The following is a 21090-nucleotide window of genomic DNA, read 5'->3' as shown; positions in this document are numbered from 1 at the left end:
GGGTTTAGGGTTTAGGGTTTAGGTTTAAGGGTTTAGGTTTAAGGGGTAAGGGTTAAGAGTTTAGGGTTTAGGGTATAGGGTTTAGGATTTAGGGTTTAGGGTTTACTGTTTTCGGGTTAATGGGTAGGATTTTAGGTTTTGGGATTTATGGTGTAGAGTTTAGGTTTAGTGTTGAGGAGCAAATATACTATAATAATTTAAGAAGCAAGAAGAATCTTGGTTAGCGTTTCAGAGTGAAATATGACTACATGTCATGTGTATGATTGAATAGAAAACTAGAACCTCAACCAGACTCGAAAAGTAAAGTAGTGCTTCCTTGTTAAACGATTCAAAACACCAAAAACTCATAAGAATTTCGGCTTCACCATCAAAGATTTGGGAATAAAGAAGAAGCTTTGCTAGCGGATTTGTAGTCAAATATGACTAGATGCTTTGTGTATCATTGAGTATAAGAACTAGAACCGCTACCGGATTCCGGAAGCCTAAAGTAGGATTTAGGTTTTAAAGTTTGAGATATATGGTTTAGGGTTTAGGTTTAAGGGTTTAGGGTTAAGAGTTTATGGTTTAGGGTTTACGGTTTCAGGTTTAGGATTAAGGGTTCAGGGGTTAGGGTTTAGGGGTTGGATTTTAGGTTTTGGGATTTAGGGTTTAGAGTTTAGGTTTAGTGTTTAGGATCAAATATAGTATGATACTTAGAGAAGCAAGAAGAATCTTGGTTAGCGTTTCGGAGTGAAATATGACTAGATGTAATGTATATGATTGAATATATAAAACTAGAACCTCAAAGAGATCCCGAAAAGTGAAATAGTGCTTCCTTGTTATACGATTCAAGACTAAAAACTCATAAGATCTTTGACTTTACCATCAAAGCTTGGAGAATCAGGAAGTGGCTTGGTTAGCGGATTTATAGCGAAATATGACTAGATGCTTTGTGTATCGTTGAGCATAAGAACTAGAACCGCAACCGGCTTCCAGAAGCTAAAGTAGGATTTTGGTTATAAAGTTTGGGGACTATGGTTTTGGGTTTAGGTTTAAGGGTTTAGGGTTAAGAGTTTAGGGTTTAGGGTTTTGGGTTTTGGGTTTAGGTTTTAAGGTTTTCGATTTTTAGTTTAGGGTGTAGGATTTATGTTTAGGGCTTAAGGTTTTAGGTTTAGTGTTGAGGAGCAAATATACTTTAGAAAGTAATCACAATCACAATCTTAGCGTTTTAGGGCTAAAACCACAACCAGGGCTATGAACCTAAATTTATCTTTCCCTGTTAGAAGATCCAAAACCAAAAATCATACAGACTTATGCTACACCATCAAAGCTTTGAAGAGCAAGAAGAATTACTACAAGAAAATTGCCATTTACCGACTTCAGTATTAGTCACTCTGTAGTCGTTAAACACCTCTTTACGACAAATAAACGACTATTAAACTTAGTCGCTAATCGAGAGTCGGTAAATAAGGTAGTCGTATTTTAGTCGCCAAAGAGCGACGAAGTTACGACTAAGTTTAAGTAATCGCTTTTTTAGTGACATTTTAGTCATTAAATTCAGCGACTTTTAGACGACAAATTAACGATTAACTTGAGGGTTATGTAGTCGTTGTAGGTAATTAGTCGTTAAAATTTACGACTATGTTGTCACTATATTTAAGACTGATTTGCGACTGAAATATCATTTAGTCGGAAATTTTAGTGACTGAATTGTTATCAAAAACCGACTGCTTGGTTACATTTTTGATGACTAAATTTGCGACTATTATTGTTATTAGAACATCTATATGATTGTTATAAAGATGGAAACCTTCCTGAGAAAACAAAACATTACAAGAAGCATAAACACAATACAAGAAGCATGAAAACAAATTTATTGTCATTTCAGAAAAGTACAAAACCCAAATTACAAAAACATGTTCGATTCACTACAACTTAGAACTTTGTTCAGCATAAGTACAAGCAACACAAGTACACATATATAAAAACTTTGAGTCGTGATATTGAGTCTTGAGGAAGGAGTTAAGATTCAAACCTATGAAGCAGATGAAGAGGGAGAGACAGCTGGAGAGGGTGAGATAGGATCTGTGGTTGTCTCCTTAGCTGAATGAGATTCGAGGAAATTGAGGAACCAAGGATCATTTTCGCGCAAAAACTTCTCCACTAAGGACAAGCAGCTCGGGAATTCTCAGCTTCACGCAAAGCAATCTTAGATTCATGCCTCTAATTGTAAGAGACCTGCTCTTCTATCTTGCGTTGAGCTTCAAGTAATTGTTCTTGCAAAGCCACAAAAGAAGTTGAGTCACATGCTTGCTTCCGCTTGCCATTGACAAGAGACTCTTTGAGGCTTCCTACTCCATAAGGAACGCCTCTCGAATCCCTCTCAGTGGACTGCAAAGTATAATAAAAGCTGAGATTAGAGAATAAAAAAGACAACTCGAAAACACTAAATGGGGAAACATAAAATGTTACCTAAAGAAATATGGTTGTACATTTCTCAGCTGTGAGCTCCCGTGTCCGCGAAGTGCCATCTGAAACAGCAGAAGCTTCAGCCTCGAGCTCAGACCGCCTCAGCTGCAAATTCTTCTGATATAACTCTGCAATCTTCTCCGCCTTTCGATCAACATACGTCCCATCAGGTTTTGTATGTGTTTTGATGAAAACGTCACCAATACTGACAGTTTTGCCCAATTGCTCTTCTTGTAATGAAAAAAAAACAAGTCATAGAAAAGTAGAGAAACATCAGATTAAAGTTGCAAAGGAGTAAACAGAGAGAAGACTTACCAATTCGTCTCGGATTTGATGATATGACTTAGACCCTGAGAAGTGTATGTGAGGACCTAGACCGTTACGGTCAGACATACGAGCATTTGAATAGATTTGACTTCTTTCCTGAGCTTCTTCAGTGTCCCAGTACGCAGTCATTTCCTTCCATAGAGTTTTCCCGATCCATTTAGGTTTCTTTCGACTAGTTCTTACAGTGCTAACCATGCCTTTCATTCTCCTTAAACAGATCTCGTTGAAGTAAAACTGAATAGTCCCTGTGATCAAAGGATCCCAATGGTGTGTTTTCTACAAATATAAAAGGTAATGTCAGTAAAAAAAAGAAGTGTAATCATATATATAAGAAGGGCTGAAAGAACACTTAACAGCAAACTCGAGGAAGTATTTCTCTTGTCTCTCTTGAGGCACACATATCCAGCTGTAGAAGGGACCATCAAATTTGTTTGTAAACACTCTAGTGATATTCCTAACAAGTCGTGAGTTTGTGTCCCGAGTAAACCTCCATACACAAGAAAAACAAGCAGTTATTATATGGCAGAAAATATCTAAATATCAGACCAAAGACTAGCAAAACATAAATTGTGGCTGCAAAGTATCATACAAACAGATCATATAGAGCAGAACATAGATTGTGGCTGCAAAGTATCATCTAGAACTAAACTTACACAATGACAGACATGATACTTTGCAGCCACAAGCAGTTGTTCTCGCAAACAACAAGTAGAGTAGAGACCTAGACAACACGACTCTTCAAACACATTGCAATAGATTGTGGCTGCAAAGTAACATCTAAATATCAAAGACCAAAGACGAACACAACACGAGACTAAAACGAGAAACAATTCAGACATTTTCTCAATCTAATCAATCTCACAAAGCTCATTACCCAACTAAACCCTAAGATCAAAACACAACTTAAACTACTTGTTCTCGCAAACAACAAAATAAGACCAACACAACAAGACTCTTCAAACAACAGAATAGATTGTGGCTGCAAAGTAACATCTATAATATCAAAGACTTTCAGACCAACACAACACGTCACAAAAAAAAAAAAAAAGTGACATTTGCTCAATCTAATCAATCTCACAAAGATCATTACCCAACTAAACCCTAAGAGCAAAACACATAACTTAAATCCTAAGAACAAAACACATAACAAGACTCTTCAAACAACAGAATAGATTGTCAGATGCATCCATAACATCCATAATATCAAAGACTTTCAGACTTTCAGACCAACACAACACGAGACACAACAAAGAAACAATTTAGACATTTTCTCAATCTAATCAATATCACAAAGCTCATTACTCAACTAAACCGACATTGAACACAACATGGGATCACAAACAAGAGAAGAAGAAGATCATACCATGTCGTATTCGGTCGAGGAATGGGAGAGAGGACGGTGACGAACTTATCCCTCTCCGGCAACATAAGCAGATCATTTAGGGATTGAAGTCTGTCCTCCTAGAGATCCGGCGACAGAGGTGGATATTCTTCGAAGTTGTTGCCTTGAGAGGATGGGTGACATAACATACCTAGTCAAATATAGTGTTTCAAAATATAATTAAACATAACATACCTAGTCAAATATAGTGTTTCAAAAATAATTTAAAAATGTTTGCATAATTTTCAAAATAACTTATGTACATATCATAATTAATAGAAATAACTTAAGTACATATCATAAACACAAAACTAATATTGTTCTTCGTCTTCTTGTTCTTCATCATCAGAAGACGATAAATTACATCGAAATTCATCTTCTGGATCGACATCTCCGGCATCTAAATCGAGGTTTATGGGGTTGCGATTGATTGTCAAATTGTCGAGTACAAGATCTTCTATTGTTGTTATTAAAACAGCATCATCATTTTCTGTTTGCAATAAACTCGGGTCTTTATTTTCATATTTTCCTAATATGTTTCCCCTTGGATTTACTTTTAAAACATTGAGCCACTCCCGCTTTGGTTTTTTCGTGTATGGATAAGGAATAAAGCACACTTGTTCCGCTTGAGATGCTGTTTGTAAATGCACCATATTTGGAGAATTAGATATTTGTATATGAACTAGAAAACTAAATGACCATATGTATATACCATACGTACCTAAAATAAAGGGTTCGTATTTGTTATATTTCCTCGATGAAAGAACGTCGACAACACCACTATTGCTCCTCCGAGTACCTCTTCCGAGCTTAGGGTCATACCACGAACATTTAAAAAGTGTGATTTTCAAACTGAGCACCCCCTCATACTCAAGTTCTATGATATCAGTTAAGTTTCCGTAAAAATCTGCGGCGTCAGATGCATCCGTATAATTTTCACCTTTCACACATACACCATAGTTACAAGTCTTACGTCCAACTCCATGACTCTGCGTATGAAACAAATAGCCTCTTGTAAAATACATTGGCCATGTTTTGACTTTGTGCAAAGGTCCATCGACTATCTCTTGAACCCAAGTTGGAAAAGGATTACTAGAGTTCCAATATGTAACCTTTATGCAAATTTAGAAATAAACATCATTAGAGATAACAATAACAATAAATAAATGCAAATCATATAGATAAACTATTTAGACATACATAATCTTTCACCCACACATGATATTCCTCATTTCTTTTCACAAGGAGTTCTTTTTCGTTCAATCCTGGATATTTAATAGAAAGAAAATCTTCGAACATATTATAAAGACAAAAACAACATATAAGGGTTAGTAAACAAACATTTATAATTAACTTAAAATGGGAGTATGACTTTTGTTATATACCTCTCAATTACCTGAAAATAATCACAATTCCGTATAACATATCCATGTGCGCATTGATAATCTTCCTCTGATAGCCATACTTCATGTATTTCTCCACTTGGACGACCAACAGAACTAAATATATTAGGTACTCCAAGAACATGATATACAGGAACTTCACCCTCATTGAATCTTGTTAACCTGATCCAAAAGAGGTAATTCATGGTTATTTTTGCGCATAGAAAACTTGCTTGGTGCAGATGTTTAATTAATTACTATTAGTTACGTACCTTGATTTTGTTTGTATATTATCGGCAAAGTAGTGCTCTGAACCGCCAAATATGACTAGATGCTTTGTGTATCGTTGAGCATAAGAACTAGAACCGCAACCGGCTTCCAGAAGCTAAAGTAGGATTTTGGTTATAAAGTTTGGGGACTATGGTTTTGGGTTTAGGTTTAAGGGTTTAGGGTAAAGAGTTTAGGGTTTAGGGTTTTGGGTTTAGGTTTTAGGGTTTTGGATTTTTAGTTTAGGGTGTAGGATTTATGTTTAGGGTTTAAGGTTTTAGGTTTAGTGTTGAGGAGCAAATATACTTTCAAAAGTAAGCACAATCTTTGTAATCGTTTTGGAATCAAATATCTCAAGATGATAGGTGAATGATTGAGTTTTAGGGCTAAAACCACAACCAGGGGTATGAACCTAAATTTATCTTTCCATGTTAGAAGATCCAAAACCAAAAATCATACGGACTTAGGCTACACCATCAAAGCTTTGAAGAGCAAAAAGAATCTGGGTTAGCATTTCGGAGTGAAATATGAGTAGATGTCATGTGTATGATTGAATATAAAACTAGAACCTCAACGAGATCGCGAAGAGTAAAGTAGTGCTTCCTTGTTATACGATTCAAAACCAAAAACTGTTAAGAACTTTGGCTTCACCATCAAAGCTTTGAGAATCATGAAGAAGCTTGGTTTGTGTTTTTGTAGTCCAAATTGACTTGATGTTTTGTTTATCATTCAGTATAAAAACTAGAAACGCAATAAGAACACGGAAGTTAAAGTAGGATTCAGGTTTTAAGGTTTAAGGTTAAGGTTTTGCGATTAGGGTTTAGGTTTTAAGGTTTAGGGTGTACGGTTTAGGGTTTAGAGTTAGGGTTTAGGGTTTAAGGTTTAGCGTTAGGGTTTAGGATTTAGGGTTTAGGGATTAGATTTAGGGTTTGGGATTTAGGGTCTAGGGTTTATGTTTAGTGTTTAGGAGCAAATATATTATAATACTTTAAGAAGCAAGAAAAATCTTGGTTTCCGTTTCGGAGTGAAATATGACTACGTTTTGTCATGTGTATGATTAAATATAAAACTAGAACCTTAACCAGATCCCGAAAGGTAAAGTATTATTTCCCTATTGTACGATTCAAAACCAATAAGAACTTCGCCTTGACCATCAAAGCTTTGAGAATCAAGAAGCTTGGTTAGCGTATTTGTAGTCAATTATGACTAGATGCTTTGTGTATCATTGAGTATAAGAACTAGAACCGCAACTGGATTCCGCAAGCTAAAGTAGGGTTTAGGTTTAAAAGTTTGGGGTATATGGTTTAGGGTTTAGGGTTTAGGATCAAATATACTCTGATACTTAGAGAAGCAAGAAGAATTTGGGTTAGCGTTTCAAAGTGAAATATGACTAGATGTCATGTGTATGATTAAATATAAAACTAGAACCTCAACTAGATCGCGAAAAGTAAAGTAGTGCTTCCTTGTTAAACGATTCAAAACCAAAAACTCATAAGAACTTCGGCTTCACTATCAAAGCTTTGAGAATCAAGAAGAAGCTTGGTTAGCGGATTTGTAGTCAAATATGACAAGATGGTTTGTGTATCATTAGGCATAAGAACTAGAACCGCAACCGGATTCCGGAAGCTTAAAGTATTATTTAGGTTTTAAAGTTTGGGATCTATGGTTTAGGGTTTAGGGTTTAGGTTTAAGGTTTTAGGGTTTAGGGTTTACGGTTTTGGGTTTAGGATTTATGGTTCAGGGGTTAGGGTTTAGGGGTTGGATTTTCGGTTTTAGGATTTAGGGTGTAGAGTTTAGGTTTAGTGTTTAGGATCAAATATACAATGATACTTTAACAAGCAATAAGAATCTTGGTTAGGGTTTCAGAGTGAAATATTACTAGATGTCATGTGTATGACTGAATATAAAACTAGAACCCCAACGAGATCCTGAAAAGTAAAGTAGTGCTTCCTTGTTATAAAATTTAAAACCAAAAACTCATGAGAACATCAGCCACACCATCAAAGCTTTGAGAATCATGAAGAAGCTTGGTTTGTGTTTTTGTAGTCAAATATGACTTGATGTTTTGTTTATCATTCAATATAAGAACTAGAAACGCAAAAAGAACCCGGAAGTTAAAGTAGGGTTCAGGGTTTAAGGTTTTAGGTTAAGGTTTTGCATTTAAGGTTTAGGTTTTAAGGTTTTGGGTGGACGGTTTAGGGTTTAGAGTTAGGGTTTAACGTTTAAGGTATAGCGTTAGGGTTTCGGGTTTAGGGTTTATGGATTAGATTTTAGGGTTTGGGATTTAGGGTGTAGGGTTTAGGTTTAGTGTTTAGGAGCAAATATACTATAATTCTTCAAGAAGCAAAAGAATCTTGGTTAGCGTTTGAGAGTGAAATATGACTACATGTCATCTGTATTGTTGCCCTATTATACGATTCAAAACCAAAAACTAATAAGAACTTTAGCTACACCATCAAAGCTTTGAGAATCAAAAACTATAGCTTGGTTAGCGGATTTGTAGTCAAATATGACTAGATGCTTTGTGTATCATTGAGCATACGAATTAGAAGAGCAACCGGATTCCAGAAGCTAAACTATCTAGGATTTAAGTTTTAAAGTTTGGGGTCTATGGTTTAGGGTTTAGGGTAAAGAGTTTTGAGTTTAGGGTTTAGGTTTTAGTGTTTAGGGTTTAGGGTTTAGGGTTTAAGATTTAGGTTTTTGGATTTGTGAAAGTCAAAACTCGCACAATAGAAATTGTATTAAGGGTTCCTTCAAAGAACGGATCTTTGTGAGATTCTCAAAGAACAACAGAATTGCTGATTACCGGGGACGATGTTCTTGGTTATATTATTGAAATAATGAGGATTTGATCGTACAAGTGTTTAGAAATATGGAAAATAAGTGTTTTGCCTTCAAAATCAGAGCGGTTTTGTTTGTCCCCTTTGAGAGCGTTTTTGTGCGTGTCCCCTTTGTTTGTCCTCAGAGGTGCTTTATATAGGGCTTTGGCAGATCGCTTCTCGCGATATTCTCGGAAGATTTCTCTTTATCTTAGAGTTGGCGAAGGAGATTGTCTTTATCTTCCGAAGATTTTGGGAACTTCTATATTCAGTGACATCCTCGGAGATTCTCTAATATCTCTTCCGGGTTTTTCGGAAATGGTATGTTTGATCTTGTATTGGTTAAGTCTTTTCTTGAAGGTTTTCTGACCCGATCCGAAGTTCTTCCGAGCCGGGTTGAGCTGACCCTCGGGTAGTGGCTGAGCTGCTCGGACCGCGCTAGTCGAATGATGCACTCCCGAGGCGTCTTGAAACCCGCCACAGGATGATTTTCCAGGTTGCCATCCGAGGCACTTCGAGACCGGGTCGAGGAACCATTTTGAGTTGATGCTCCGAGGCGTTCTCGATGTCACCTCGGGATGGTTCCTCGATGTGATCTTTGAGGTGAAGATGATGCTGTGTCTTCTTCGAGTGCCCACGAGCAGATGATCTCTTTTACGGTTCGGGAAGATACCAATGCCGATATTGCTCGGGAATTGGATTTGCCCGATGATCCCGAGCCGCCTCTCGTCCGGAGGCCCCTTGCCCCGATGGCCGACGAAGACGGGACGTCCAATTGGCGAGACGTGCCCGAGCCCTTAATGCCGACGATAAAGATTGAGGACTTTCTTTATTTTGGCCCGAACGAGAAGGAAGACATTCTGCATCTCAACGAGCAGAGGGCTTTTGAGAAAGCCGAGAAGAAGAAGAGGAAGAAGAATAAGAGGGCGATAGTGCCGGATCCCCCTGGCTCAAAATTATGCATTGAGCGGTCCATTTCGGATCTCAGGGCCAGATTCGGTCTTGGTGCAGTAACCTTGCGCGTGCCGAGTCTCGATGAGCGAGCCGACAATCCCCCTACGGGTTTCTATACTCTGTATGAGGGATTTATTTACGGTTGTTTCTTGTGGCTGCCAGTCCCGAGACTGGTTTTGGAATACGTGACATCGTACCAGATTGCCCTCTCCCAGATCACGATGCAATCCTTGAGACATCTGCTCGGGATTTTGATTCGGAGTTATGAGTCTGAAACTGATATTACGCTTGCTCATCTGAGAAATCTTCTTGAGATCCGGCGGGTTCCCAAATCCGAAGTGGATCAGTATTACAAGGACGAGTCGTATACCGATCACTTCTTCTTCGTGGCTCTCGGAGATGCTGTTCACGACGACCTTCTCGGGACGGTTCTGACGAGATGGGGAACTTCGGGTAGTTGTAGCTAACAATTTATTTGTGTCCGACGCGGTTTTATAGTTTCTTTTTCTAACGGTAGTTTTTCTTTGTTGCAGAACGCACCCTCAAGTTCCTTGAGCCGATTCGAGATGATTTCCTTTCGGCTTTTCACGCGTTATCATCTCGGAAGTGCGATTGGTCGAAACATTTCTCTCGGGATCGAGTCGAACGAGCCCTCCGTTTTCTTCACGGCGTTTCTGTCCTTCCAGGTCGGAATCTTCGGACCATCGTACTCAATTCTTGGTCGATATGCAGTCAACCAAACTTACTTTGAGGGAGGTGTACGCGAAGAAGAAAGAAGATAAAGAGAGACGCTTGGCAAAGGAGAAACGCCTTGCGGATGCAGGGCTGATTTCGCCGCAGGCGGCCTCTCCCGATGAGACTCAAGACCGGGACATTGTTCCCGATGTTACAGCCCCTGTTGATCCGACGCCTTTCGAGGCTCAAGAGGTTGATCCCACTGCTGCTGCGCCTTTGCCCGAGGCGATTGTCGCGCTGCCAGCGAGCGACAAGGCGGTGGGTAAGCGCGCTCGGACGGATGATTTAACGTCCAAGAAGAAGAGTAAGAAGAAGAAGGCCTCGGGCGCCAAGGCGGAATTAGAGCTCCCAATTTTTGAAGATCGGGTAGCCTCTGCAAACCTCCTCGGGGGATGCGCCGATCCTTTGCTTCCTCCTCCGGATACTCTTCTCGAGTCGCGGAAGTATGCTGAAACGGCGTCTCATTTCATGCGGGTAGGCGCCTATTCAACTTTTTCATTTTTCGTCCTTATGTTTGGAGTTCCGATCCTGTAACTTTTTTTAAATCTGTTCTCTAGGCTGTCGCCTCGATGAACCGAATGGTGCATTCGTACGATTCGGCCATGAGAAATAACATTGAGGCGAACAACAGGTCTGCCGAAGCAGATTCTCGAATTCAAGGTGTCGAGTGAGAAAGAGACGAGGCGCTCTCCCAAGCCGCCGCCGCGAAGATGGAGAAGGAGGAGGTCGAGAGGGAGGCCTTCGTGAACAAGGCGAATGCCATCAAGATGGCCGAGCTCAATTTGAGGGCGGATTCCGAGGTTTTTCGTTTCAAACGCATGCTGGCCGAGGCGAGGGGGCTCCGCGATAGCGAAGTGGCTCGGGCTTCTCAAACGGCTAGGCGCGAGACATCGAAGGTTTTTATCGCCAAACTCAAAGCCCCCGAGCAGAAGGTGTCGCTCCTTGACAGGATCAACGACCAGTTTATGAACTTATCCCAGGCGCGAGCTAATGCGCAACTGATCAAGGCACTTGAGGAAGGTGGGGTATTGGCAACTGAGAAGGACCAGGTTGAGGAATGGCTGAAAGAATTCGCCAATACCGAGGTCGATTTCACCAATTTTATCACCTAGCTGAAAGAGGAACTCAAGGCTCCTACTCCCGACCCCACTTCTTTAAGTCCGGGCGGCCACAGATCGGTTGAGACTCTTGCCGACGAGGCGGGGGTCACTGATCAGTCTAGGTCGCTTCTGCCTGCCGAAGATATTCGCTCGTCTGAAGAGCTCGACTAAGTACCCGACGTGGGAGCCGGTTTTTGTTATTATTATTTTTTTGTTTTGTTAATTTGTTCGGTTGTTTTACTTGTGCCTGGATGGCTTTATCCGATGACTTGTAGAACATATGCCTGGATGGCTTTATCCATTTTTAAATTCTGAAACACTTAGTTGGATTCTGAAAAACCTGAACTATTTTATTGCCTGCTGTGATTCAGTTTGAGTATTTTGGGTGAAACTTCTCGGTTGCGACCCGATCTGATTCACCCTTTGAGCAGCATTTAGAAACGAGCTGGGGTACCGCTGTTTGAATATGACCGGGTTTCTGAAGATAGAAATTTCTTCTCATAAGTAATCTGAAAGAATTTATCTCGTATTTATATAGCGTGCTATAGCCGAGCATGCGTAAAAGATACTCCGAGCCGTCGCTCATTGTATTTAGCCGAAGAGTTCAATAGTTGTGAATCGAATTTATTATTTATGCCGAAGTTAAAACTTTATAAAATAATAAATGCGACTATGGATATGCGAGTAATAATAAGTGCGTGCCTTTGACATTTTTTGCATCGTTTTGAAAAAATTTTGCAGTCTTTGATCATTGTCGGCAGAAGAATCCGTGGCGTTTTATTTTGATGGCTAAGGCTCTTCCCAGGAATGATTTCCGCACGAGCCTCCACGCATGTCATTAAGGGTCCGGATAATCACCACTTGTAGAGTTTTTCATCTACCAGAACGAAATGTGCAGCCTGAGCTTTTAAGTTTCCGAGCTTCCCATTTGTCCGAGGGAAATTTCCCTTTGGATATGTAGCTTTTAATGGGTTCTATCAACTCTAAGCTGCACTCGTCTTGGCTGTCGTCCGGAGCGTCGTCGTGATCCGTGCCGATTTGTATGGGGAGGACATGTTCTTCTTTGCCAAGGTCAATGCTTGGTTTTTTTATGAACTCTACTAGGATGACTCTTCTCAATGCTCGGGTCAGATGTTGAGGCTAGAGCAGCTAGGGCGTCAGCCGATGTATTTTCTCCTCGCCAGATTTTGTACATGAGTCGGATAGGCTTCCATTCTTTCGTCCCGAGCTGTGTATTCTACGTTGAACTGATTTGCGACGAGTTCGGAGTCGCAAAATGCTCTGATTTTTTTCTATCTTTAGCCCCCGAGCAAGATTAAGTTCGGCTACGAGCGCTTCGTATTTGGCCACATTGTTGGTAGCCTCGAAGTTTGATCTAAATGATTGCTCGAGGACTTCTCCCGTTGTCGAAGTGAGGCGGATGCCTACACCCGAACCTTGCTTTGATGACGAGCCGTCTACGTGCAATAGCCAAGTTGTATCGAGTGGATTTTCCCGAGCCTCCTTAGTGGGCAGTTCGACGATAAAATTGGCTAGGACCTGGGATTTTGCACATGTTTTGTTCCGATACTCGATGTCATATTCGCTGAGCTCGATTGCCCATTTAGCTAGGCGTCCTGATTGGCTTGGACTATGTAAGATAGCGCGAAGCGGCATGGATCCCATTACTATGATGGAATGGGATTGAAAGTAGGGTCGCAGTTTCCGAGCCGACATTATGACTGCTAAAGCGAGTTTCTCCATTTGCGGGTAGCGAGATTCCGCGCCGGTGAATGTCTGTGAGACGTATAAAATCGGTTTCTGTTCACCTCTGTCTTCTCGGACTAACACTCCGCTGACTACAATATCTGATACGGTAACATACAAGTATAGTGGTTCTCCGATTACGGGTTTTGCGAGGATAGGTGGTGTTGCCAGATACTTCTTGAGTTCCTGAAAAGCTTCTTCGTATCGGGTTGTTTATTCGAATTTCTTGTTTCCCCGAAGCACATCGTAAAAGGCCAAGCATTTGTCGGTTGAGCGAGAGATGAAACGGTTAAGGGCCGCAACTCTTCCATTAGACGTTGCACTTCTCGCTTGTTTTGAGGTGACGCCATTCCCAACAATGCCTCGATTTGCTTCGGATTCGCCTCGATGCCGCGGTGAGTGACTAGATACCCGAGGAACTCTCCGGATCTTACCCCGAAGTGGCACTTGGCTGGATTGAGTTTGACGTTGTAGAGGTTAAGCTGCTGGAAACATTCGCGCAAATGGGATACGTGTTCTTCCTCTGCCATGGATTTCACCAACATGTCGTCGATGTAAACTTACATTGTCTTCCCGATCTGTAATGCAAAGATTTTGTTGACGAAGCGTTGATAAGTTGCCAGCGTTTTTGAGTCCGAATGGCATCACTCGGTAACAAAAGATGCCTTGTTCTGTGTAGAATGCGGCTTTTTCTTGATCCACGGGGTTCATCATGATCTGGTTGTAACCAGCAAAAGCGTCCATGAATGACAACAACTTGTTTCCAGAAGTTGATTCTACGAGGCAATCGAGGTGCGGTAATGGGAAACTGTCTTTTGGGTAGGCTTTGTTAAGGTCGGTGAAATCTACGCAGACTCTCCATTTACCGTTTTTCTTTTTTAATACGACTGAGTTCGCGAGTCAATCGAGATATTTTGCCTCGGTGATGGACCCGATCCTCAGTAATTTCTCTACTTCGGCTTTCACGGCTTCTGCTCGCTCCCGACCCAATTTTCTCCTCTTCTGCTTAACAAGTTTGAACGTCGGGTCGATGTTGAGCTCGTGTGATACGATATCAACACTTACTCCTGGCAGATCTTCCGGGGACCAGGCGAATGTATTGACTTTTTCTCTGAATTCAGCTGTTAATTCTTCTCCTAGGTCTCCTCAGATTTCCACGCACCGCTCGGGTTTTTCGTCATCAAGGCAGATAGAGATTATCGGATTGGGGATTGGTCTTGTGGATTCTCGAGCCTCCTCGATCTTTAGCTGCTATAATTGCTCGGAAATTACTTTCTCTTCAGCTAGGCCAAGCTTAGCTTTCTTATGATTTGCGTCGGCCGTTGACTCAGTGACGGGTTCCTGAGCTTGTGTGCTGCCATGAAGCAGATTCGAGCATTTTCTAATTTCCCCATATGGTTTTCACGCCGTTACTCGTGGGAAATTTCAGGCAGAGATGATATGTCGAAGCGACGACTCGGAAATGATTTAACCATGGTGTGGCGATAATTACGTTATAAACGGTCGGCTGGTCGGTAACAGGGAAATCGACGATTTTTGTTACCCCTTTGGCTCGGAATGGTAATTTGATGGTCCCGAGAGTCATAGTGGTTTCCCCAGAGAATCCGAGCACATATCGCGGAGTTGGTACAATTTGCGTCATGTCGACCTTCATTTCTCGCAGACTTGTAAGAAAAATTATGTCAAGTGTGTTTCCCGTGTCGATCAGAACTCGTTCGACGTTGAAATCACCAATGGTTAGTGTAATGACTAAAGGATCGTTGTGCGGACGGTCCAAGCCGTTGGTATCGCTTTCGTGAAAGGTCACTTCGTCATCTAATCCGAGCACAGGTCGCGGAGTTGGTACGATTTGAGTCGGCCTTCCTCTGATAAGGTTTGATCGATGCCGTCGTGTCTTGACAGAAAGCCGAATCTCCTAAAATTGTGAAGATCCTTCCTCGAGCAGCTTCTGGCTCATCGTCGTTTGCTTCGCGATTGCGTCGGTCTCTTTTGGATCCTTTCAGGTTCGCCGCGGGGGCCGCCTGCTCGGGATTGGCCACGACATTGACCTGCTCGATTTTAGCCTTTTCCGCTTCTAAGTCCTCGATGGTTAGGCCTCCACCAATCTCTCCGGCTAGGAATTTAGTTGCCAACTTTTCCCCGAAGCTACGACATCTGGAAGTATGATGGCAGTAACTCTTATGCAACTCACAGTATTCGTACTCGTTTCCTGCGGGTTGATCCTTCGTCTAGGTGTAGGATTCTCGTCCGCGCCCTCGACCGCGGCCTCGTCCTTGACCACGGGGTGTATCAGCTTGGCAATTATGGGCTCCGGAGAAATTTCGTCCTTCATGGTGAACGAATGTCCCGCCTTGAGCGCCCTTTTTGTGGTTCGGAGCGCTGAGTTGGGATTTATCGCTGCGAGGCGTCTGCTTAGGCGGCTCGTGACTTTTTGATAGTAGTTCCATTTTTTCCTCATCGGAAACGTAATCCGAGGCTCGGTGCAAGGCATCTCGGATTGTCTGTGGTTTGGACAAGTTTAACTCCTTTCGAAATTCGGACTTGTACCACAGTGCTTTCTTCAGAGCAGAGAGAGCCGCTACATCGTTGATTCCTTCGATTTTGGCTAGGGTAGATCGGATTTTTGCGAGGAAGTCTCGAAGTGGCTCATTTGGCTGCTGAGACAATGACCACAGATCGGCGTCTGACGTGCAAGGATCGATTAACACCGAATATTGCTCTAGGAAGAGCGTCGATAGGTTCTGAAAAGTGTCCACAGAATTTCCCTCGAGTCTTGAGAACGAATCCAGGGCTAGTCCTTTCAAGTGTTCGACGAACAGATGACAGAGACCGGTGTCTCTTTCGTCGGGTCTAAATTTGGCTCGGGCCACAGAGATTATGAATGACTTCAAATGTCCTTTCGGGTCGGAGGATCCATTGAAGTATTCGAACCTTTGCTTCCCTGGATCTGAGATTATTGCGTTGGAGATCCTGCGTGTGAAAGGAGTGTTGTGGGACTCCTCCAGAATGAGGTCGATGTTTGGGGCCAAGGGGACTGTATTATGCATTTGGGATCTTACAAGCTTCATCTCGTTTTCTGCTTTGGCTAGGGAGAGCTTGATAGTGCTTATTTCTTGTTCTCTGGCGCATTCCTCAGCCCATCGAACGTTCTCTTCTGAATCTTCATCGTTTGAGACCTCGATCTGATCGGCCTCGGCAAATCTGCTCAGGGAAGAGGGAGCTGCGGATTCTGTTCGGCTCGTCGTGATTCAAATTCCCAAAGTTGTCGGCTCTGCTCGGTCTCTTCCAATTTCCGGCGCGGTTCTGCGGATGGGCCTCGTCGTGTTGCCAGGTGTGTGGAACACGAGCCGTGTTGGGTTGAGATCTGCTGCTGTTCGTCGATCCTGAAAATGCCTTGCGCCGAAACGAGTAGTCCTGATCTGTCCTTGGGTGGTAGCTGCTTCGAGTTGTTGCGCCAAAGACCGATTCGCCTATTCTTGACCGTTTACCTTCTTCTGAAGTTGAGCCATCATACTTCTTAATTTTGCTAGGACCGCGGGAGCGGTGGCTTCAGGAACGTCTGTCTCGTTTGGAGGGATCGGGTTTCCCTCTGCGTCAACTGTGTTATCGGGGATCTGATTGTTGACCATTGTGGATTGGTTGGTTGGTTCTGTGTTCTGGGAGTAAGAGAAATCTCAATCGTTCCCCTCCTTCTAGCGCCAAATTGTGAGAGTCAAAACTCGAACAATAGAAATTGTACTAAGGGTTCCTTCAAAGAACGGATCTTTGTGAGATTCTCAAAGAACATTAGGACGGTGTTCTTGGTTATATTATTGAAATAATGAGGATTTGATCGTACAAGTGTTTAGAAATATGGAAAATAAGTGTTTTGCCTTCAAAATCAGAGCGGTTTTGTTAGCCTGAGGTTGAGAGCGTTTTTGTGCGTGTCCCCTTTGTTTGTCCTCAGAGGTGCTTTATATAGGGCTTTGGCAGATCGCTTCTCGCGATATTCTCGGAAGATTTCTCTTTATCTTAGAGTTGGCGAAGGAGATTGTCTTTATCTTTTGAAGATTTTGGGAACTTTTATATTCGGTGACATCCTCGGAGATTCTCTAATATCTCTTCCGGGGTTTTCGGAAATGGTATGTTTGATCTTTTATTGGTTAAGTCTTTTCTTGAAGGTTTTCTTACCCGATCCGAAGTTCTTCTGAGCCGGGTTGAGCTGACCCTCAGGTCGTGGCTGAGCGACTCGGACCGCGCTAGTCGAATGATGCACTTCGAGACCGGGTCGGGGAACCCTTTTGTGGTGATGCTCCGAGGCGTTCTCGATGTCGCCTCGGGATGGTTCCTCGATGTGATCTCCGAGGTGTTTTGAGGCCCGGTTCGGGATGGTTCTTCGACATGATCTCCGAGGCATTGATCATGGTTGGCTCGGTTACCTGGGTGGAATCTGACCCCAACAGGATTTATTGTGTAGAGTTTATGTTTAGTGTTTAAGAGGAAATATACTATAATATTTTAAGAAGCAAAAACAATCTTGGTTAGCGTTTCTAAGTGAAATATAACTAGATGTCCTGTGTATGATTGAATATAAAACTAGAACCTCAACCAGATCCCGAAAAGTAAAGTAGTACTTCCTTGTTAAACAATTCAAAACCAAAAACTCATAAGAACTTCGTCTTCACCATCAAAGCTTTAAGAATCAAGAAGCAGCTTGGTTAGCGGATTTGTAGTCAAATATGAGTAGATGCTTTGTGTATCATTGAGCATAAGAACTAGAACCACAACCGGATTCCGGAAGCCTAAAGTAGGATTTAGGTTTTAAAGTTTGGGATCTATGATTTAGGGTTTAGGGTTTAAGTTTAAGGGTTTAGAGTTTAGGGTTTAGGGTTTAGGGTTTAGGGTTTAGGGTTTAGGTTTAAGGGTTTAGGGTTTAGGGTTTAGGGTTTAGGGTTTAGGGTTTAAGTTTTGAGATTTTAGGGTGTAGAGTATAAGATCAAATATACTATGATACTTTAAGAAGCAAGAAGAATCTTGGTTAGCGTTTCGGAGTGAAATATGAGTTGATTTCATGTGTAGGATTGAATATAAAACTAGAACCTCAACGAGATACCGAAGAGTGGACCGAACTGTCTCACGACGTTCTAAACCCAGCTCACGTACCGTTTTAATGGGCGAACAATGCTTCCTTCTTATACGATTCGAAACCAAAAACTGTTAAGAACTTCGGCTTCACCATCAAAGCTTTGAGAATCATGAAGAAGCTTGGTTTGTGTTTTTGTAGTCAAATATGACTTGATGTTTTGTTTATCATTGAGTATAAGAACTAGAAACGCAAAAATAACTTGGAAGTTAAAGTAGGATTTACGGTGTAAGGTTTAAGGTTAAGGTTTTGCGTTTAGGGTTTAGTTTTTAAGGTTTAGGGTGTACGGTTTAGAGTTTAGAGTAAGGGTTTAGGGTTTAAGGTTGAACGTTAGGGTTTAGGGTTTAGGGTTGAGGTTTAGGGATTAGAATTTAGGGTTTGGGATTTAGGGTGTAGGGTTTAGGTTTAGTGTTTAGGAGCAAATATAATATAATACTTTAAAAAGATTGGTTAGCGGATTTGTAGTCAAATATGAGTAGATGTTTTGTGTATCATTAAGTATAAGAATTAGAACCGCAACTGGATTCCAGAAGCTAAAGTAGGATTTAGGTTTTAAAGTTTGGGGTGTATGGTTTAACGTTTAGTGTTTAGATTTAAGGGTTTAGGGATAAGAGTTTAGGGTTTAGGGTTTATGGTTTAGGATTTAGGGTTTAGGATTTGGTATTGAGGGTTTAGGGGTTAGATTTTAGGTTTTGGGATTTATGGTGTAGAGTTTAGGTTTAGAGTGTAGGAGCAAATATACTATAATACTTTAAGAAGCAAGAAGAATGTTGGTTAGCGTTTTACAGTGAAATATGACTACATGTCATGTCATGTGTATGAACTGAATAGAAAACTAGAACTCAAACCAGATCTCGAAAAGTAAAGTAGTGCTTCCTTGTTAAACGATTTAAAACACCGAAAACTCATAAGAATTTCGGCTTCACCATCAAAGCTTTGTGAATAAAAAAGAAGCTTTGCTAGCGGATTTGTTGTCAAATATGACAAGATGTTTTGTGTATCATTGAGCATAAGAACTAGAACCGCAACCGGATTCCGGAAGCCTAAAGTAGGATTTAGGTTTTAAAGTTTGGGATCAATGGTGTATGGTTTAGGTTTAAGGGTTTAGGGTTAAGAGTTTATGGTTAAGGGTTTACGGTTTCGGGTTTAGGATTTAAGGTTCAGGGGTTAGGGTTTAGGGGTTGGATTTTAGGTTTTAGGATTTAGCGTGTAGAGTTTAGGTTTAGTGTTTAGGATCAAATATAGTATGATACTTTAACAAGCAATATTACAAAATGTCATGTGTATGACTGAATATAAAACAAGAACCTCAACCAGATCTCGAAAAGTAAAGTAGTGCTTCCTTGTTGTAAGATTCAAAACCAAAAACTCATGAGATCTTTGACTTCACCATCAAAGCTTTGAGAATCAAGAAGTGGCTTGGTTAGCGGATTTATAGCCAAATATGACTAGATGCTTTGTGTATCGTTGAGCATAAGAACTAGAACCGCAACCAGCTTCCAAAAGCTAAAGTAGGATTTTGGTTATAAAGTTTGGGGATTATGGATTTGGGTTTAGGTTTAAGGGTTAAGAGTTTAGGGTTTAGGGTTTTGGGTTTTGGTTTAGGTTTTAGGGTACCGGATTTTTAGTTTAGGGTGTAGGATTTATGTTTACGGTTTAAGGTTTTAGGTTTAGTGTTGAGGAGCAAATATACTTTAAAAAGTAAGCACAATCTTTGTAAGCGTTTTGGAATCAAATATCTTAAGATGATAGGTGGATGATTGAGTTTTAGGGCTAAAACCACAACCAGGGCTATGAACCTAAATTTATCTTTCCTTGTTAGAAGATCCAAAACCAAAATCATACGGACTTAGGCTACACCATCAAAGCTTTGAAGAGCAAGAAGAATCTGGGTTAGCATTTCGGAGTGAAATATGGTTTATACTTTACTTCTCGGGATCTGGTTGAGGTTCTACTTTTATATTCAATCATACACATGACATCTAATTATATTTCACTTAGAAACGCTAACCAAGATTCTTTTTGCTTCTTAAAGTATTATAGTATATTTGCTCCTAAACACTAAACATAAATTCAACACCATAAATCCCAAAACCTAAATCTTTAACCCTGAACCCTAAACCCTAAACACTAAACACTAAAACCTAAACACTAAACTCAAAACTCTTTACCCTAAACCCTAAACCATAGACCCCCAACTTTAAAACCTAAATCCTAGATAGTTTAGCTTCCAGAATCCGGTTACTGTTCTAATCGTATGCTCAATGATACACAAAGCTTCTAGTCATATTTGACTACAAATCCGCTAACCAAGCTACTTTTTGATTCTCAAAGCTTTAATGGTGAAGCTAAAGTTCTTATGAGTTTTTGGTTTTGAATCGTATAATAGGACAACAATACAGATGACATGTAGTCATATTTCACTCTAAAACGCTAACTAAGATTCTTTTTGCTTCTTAAAGTATTATAGTATATTTACTTCTAAACACTAAACCTAAACCCTACACCCTAAATCCCAAACCCTAACGCTAAACCTTAAACGCTAAACCCTAACTCTAAACCCTAAACCGTACACCATCAAAGCTTTGAGAATCAAGAAGCAGCTTGGTTAGCAGATTTGTAGTCAAATATGACTAGATGCTTTGTGTATCATTGAGCATAAGAACTAGAACCACAACCGGATTCCAGAAGCCTAAAGTAGGATTTAGGTTTTAAGTTTTCGATCTAGGTTTAGGGTTTAGGGTTTAGGTTTAACGGTTTAGGTTTAAGATTTTAGGGTTTAGGATTTTGGGTTTAGGATTTAGGGTTC

At 41.0% G+C, this 21090-nt stretch overlaps 4 pseudogenes across 4 annotated transcripts; 1 reads left to right on the top strand and 3 right to left on the bottom strand.

Annotated features, from left to right (window-relative positions):
- Positions 1 to 2036: 2036 nt before the first annotated feature.
- AT1G40118 lies at positions 2037 to 3614 on the bottom strand (annotated as a pseudogene; the record flags this gene model as incomplete). Its single annotated transcript has 1 exon — positions 2037 to 3614.
- Positions 3615 to 4004: 390 nt separating this feature from the next.
- On the bottom strand, positions 4005 to 5744 carry AT1G40124 (annotated as a pseudogene; the record flags this gene model as incomplete). Its single annotated transcript has 1 exon — positions 4005 to 5744.
- Positions 5745 to 9117: 3373 nt separating this feature from the next.
- Positions 9118 to 11580, top strand: AT1G40130 (annotated as a pseudogene; the record flags this gene model as incomplete). The annotated part of the gene is made up of 1 exon: positions 9118 to 11580.
- Positions 11581 to 12116: 536 nt separating this feature from the next.
- Positions 12117 to 17573, bottom strand: AT1G40136 (annotated as a pseudogene; the record flags this gene model as incomplete). Its single annotated transcript has 1 exon — positions 12117 to 17573.
- Positions 17574 to 21090: the final 3517 nt, after the last annotated feature.

This window comes from Arabidopsis thaliana (assembly GCF_000001735.4).
Source record: "Arabidopsis thaliana chromosome 1 sequence".
Taxonomy (NCBI): Eukaryota; Viridiplantae; Streptophyta; class Magnoliopsida; order Brassicales; family Brassicaceae; genus Arabidopsis; species Arabidopsis thaliana.
The sequence above is the reverse complement of the archived record's forward strand: the minus strand, read 5'-3'. Positions and strand labels throughout refer to the sequence as shown.